Genomic DNA, 4,298 nt, shown 5'->3' with positions numbered 1-4,298 from the left:
GCTCTTTCTTAAGTGATGCGATCGTGTCTAAATGAAAATTAACCTCAATTTGTTTATCAAACAGTGTTGCTTTAGCCAATTTTGTTGCTTTATCGTTTTCAACACTTTCTTTTTGGATCATTTTGATTGACCTGGCAAGAGTATCATACGCCTCTTTAACTTGGCCAAGGTCAAATTTAAGCATATCAGCATGGTGTTTCAATTCCTAATACCTAGTGTCTTTTTCAAGACACTCCATGCACGGTTCTAAACACTGTTAGCATGGTGTTTCAGGGATTGAAACGACTTTTCACAACCTGCTTAACACAATCAATTTTACCGACATTGTTTAACTCAGACTCAGACATTTTGACTGATCTGATCTCCTCATCTCCAGTTTCCTCTCATTTGACTGACACACTACTGACAGACTTTGACTCCTCGAGTTCTGAGTCTACCTCTTTGAGCTTTCCCATAAGAGCTTTATCAGCTATGTCTTTCAATGCCTCTCCAGTCAGCTCTTTCGACACGTCTATCAATTCTTCAACAACTTCTTTCTTCTCTTCAAATCTTGGGCATGATCCGGTCTTTGGTTCTTCGAAATAACCTGAAAAAGATTCAAAAATTTTAGGAGGCATTATCGATTTCATTGAACTTGCCAATACCTCCTGCTCTGACTGGTAGTAATATACTTCAGCAGCTATTTCTTCAATATCGACCACATTTTCAACAGAAACCTCTTCAGCAACCACAGAAACATCTTCAGTAACTATTTTTGACTCAGACACCATCTCAGATATTTCAACTACTTCTGCCATCATGGCCTGCCCATCGCTACCGGGGATATATTTATCCCAGCTGAAACCTTCAGCTACCTTTTCATCGTCTTGATGCACAATAAGCGCCTTTTCCGGTTTATTCTCAATTTGCGGCCTTGTTGGTTCGGTCGATGATAGATCGCTTGCCTGTAGTAATCGTTTGTGAACGGGTTTTGATGATTGTTCACTTCACAGTTAGGGCATTCTCTTTTGAAGTGACCACGTTCTTTACATTTAAAGCACGTAACTTTCGACTTGTCGAACCCTAACTTTTGATCGGGACCTGAAAGACTGTTCCGGCCTGTGATTTCCATAAAACGTTGAGCCCTTTGAACCAAACTTGCCATGCACCACTTGATATCAATCAGTTCAAGCTCTTCCAGATCGATTTGGTCGTAATCCTCTTTCGTCATGTTAGGATTACCGATCCTTCCTGCCACTAAACCTTCATAAGCCTCAAGAACGGAAGCAAGTAGTGCAATGTGTTGTTTTGCGGCTGTTTCAGTAATCTCGTTTCCATTCTAAATATTTACCGCAATATTACACTGCACCCCAGAAATATACGCCTGATTATTTGAACTTGTTGAGCTTTGAGGTGAAGGCTGTTCCTGAGCTTTCAAATTTGGTTCAAAGTTCATAAATGGTGAAGAATTGCTTGATTGAGGAGTGTTTGAAGAATCACTTGAGGTGTTATCAGCAATAAACCCCGTCTGTATCTTTGGACTTTGATTGGTTGCAACTGGAGTGTTGCCTTTGTAATACAGAGATACATCTTGCTGCACTGTAAGACCCAATTTATGTTACCAGATTTAACAACCTAAAAACCATGCATTTGGTGCCAAAATGACGACTTAACAAAAACTTTCATCTTTAAAACCCAAAACTAACACAACATACGTGTATTGTTGTTACAAACCATATTCAAGACGGTAACTACCATTAATTTACATAGTTTTTAACACAAAAGTTTGGATGCGGAAGCGTTCTAAAAATGTGTGTGTTCGGTTCGACTCGCTTGCTTGATCTTCATCCTTTACTTGGGTACCTGAGAACTAACATTTTAAACAAGCATTAGTACTATCACTCTTGGAAATTACGTATTCGAACCAGGTCTGAACACTGATTCGAGAAAATGATCAAAACAATTTATATCAAACAGGGTTCCACCGTAATTTACGGTGTCACCGTAAATTACGGTGACTTCTGGACTTTTGGGACCTACCGTAACTCAGTAGGTATCCACCGTAAAAGAATTGCAGGTCACCGTAAATTACGGTACTACCGTAATTTACGGTAGACTCTGCACATTTCTCCCTTGTTTAAAAATGCAGTTTTTGCTGGTTCATTATGAGTCGAAACAGCATACTTTCGTATGAATCGTTGAACGGCTGGGCTAGTTCTTCGTATTTGTATATCGGTTATCACATTACTCAACTATAACTTAATCGGGCATGTTACGGAAATTAACATTCACGCTAATTGCAAGACTTCTAGTTGATCTTTCGTACTATGATCATGCATCAAAACCAAAACTTAGCATCTATAAAAAGAACAAGGCTTATAAGTTTGTCTATGGTGTTCGTTACACGGCCTACACCTCATGTATTATTCGCACAATATAATAAAGTCATGCTTCGTGTTTATTACCAAAACTTGTTTGACCCGTTTGGGTGCGGAGTATAAGCACCTTACGGACGCTCGACTTCATGTTTATAACTTGTTTAGGGCAATAGCCAAATTCATGACATAATGGAAATTCTCGGTCATCATGCTTTCATTCCTCTTTAACCAACTCATAAAGCTACGATATGTATAATGTAATGAAACGATAAATTTCATACCTTTAAAGCGCGCCTTTCCCTCGTGAATCCCCTCCGGCTTGCCCGCTAGAGGAACCGGACTCCTTGCCTAGAAAATCCAGTTTTTTTACATGTTTAGAATCATTTTCATGACCATTTTCACATCAATTATGGACCATTATCAAATCTGCGTTTTTATCAAAATTTCACATTTAATCCTCACTTAGGCATTTTAACAAACACCTAGTGGGTCAGATTTTTCTACATTCAAAAACAAGTTCGTGACTTGCGATTCAACATCTAATTTCACTATAATAGTAATTTTTGCATGCATCTTGACATCACCTTTTCAGAATAAATTTCCAAATTTTCAGATTATGCATAACAAGAGTTATAATTTCAGCATTAAACAAGCTTCTTAAAGTTCTCTTAATCACCTACAATGGTGATTATGTAACCCTAAAATTATCATGCAAGGTTATGTCAAGAAATCATCTAGGGTTTGATCCTAACCCTCATACTCCTTCTAATTTCAGCCATGCATCAACAATCAAACTAAATTTCTCATGTTTCACAATTAACCTAGAATTTGTGATGTAACAAAATCATTGAATTTCACATACCTTTTGATCCTCACAACGAGGTGTTTACTAATATGTGATTAGAGCTCGATTTGGAACTGATTTAGGGCTTCAATTGAAGAGATTTTGCTTGAGTTAGGGTTTGGATATGGGGATGTCGCCCCCTGCTTGTTTCTTGATCGACCAGACTCCCAATTTGGGAGGTTTGGTTTAATTTTGTTACTATTAGTAACATAACTTTGAGTTTTGACAAGTTTAGTCCCTTTAACTATGATTTTTCTTTAGTTTTAATTATTTTAACCATAACATGCATTAATTCAAGACTTGGAATTTAACTAGGTTAAATTCCTAGTTGGTAAACTCTTGTTTATCTATTCTTTGAACTTTATAATATACGGGTTTATGTTTTTGGGGTGTTACAAGTCCACCCTCCTTAAAAAGGGTTTCGTCCCCGAAACCGAATTACGTACCAAATAATGTAGGGTAGAGACGCCGCATCTCCTCTTCGGGTTCCCAAGTAGTGTCTGACCCTTTTCTGTGGTCCCATTTGACCTTGACTTGATGTATCACTTTGTTCCTCAAGCTTTTCTCTTTACGATCTATAATCGCAATCGGTTTTACTGCATAGTTGAGACTGTTATCCACCTCGATATCATTGTAGTGGACATGAGCGGTCTCGTCGGCCAAACATTTCCGGAGATGTGATACGTGGAATGTGTTATGAATCCCACTCAACTCTTCGGGTAATTCAAGTCGATAAGCTACCTTACCAACTCGTTCAATGATTCTAAATGGCCCAATGAATCTCGGGCTTAACTTCCCCCTTTTTCTGAATCTGATAATACCCTTCCATGGGGAAACCTTTAGCATGACCATATCGCCAACCTGAAACTCAATTGGCCTATTTCTTTTATCTGCGTATGCCTTTTGCCGGTCTTGAGCCGCTTTCAAGTGCGTCCGAACTATGTCGATTTTCGCATTTGTAGCTCGGATTATATCAGTTGGTGCTAGCCCTCGCGGACCCACTTCTCCCCAACATACCGGAGTCCGACACTTTCTGCCATATAATAGCTCATACGGGGCCATTTTAATGCTCGCGTGATAGCTATTGTTATATGCGA

Source organism: Helianthus annuus, chromosome 2 (genome assembly GCF_002127325.2).
Source record: "Helianthus annuus cultivar XRQ/B chromosome 2, HanXRQr2.0-SUNRISE, whole genome shotgun sequence".
NCBI lineage: Eukaryota > Viridiplantae > Streptophyta > Magnoliopsida > Asterales > Asteraceae > Helianthus > Helianthus annuus.
Note: the sequence above shows the minus strand (reverse complement) of the source record.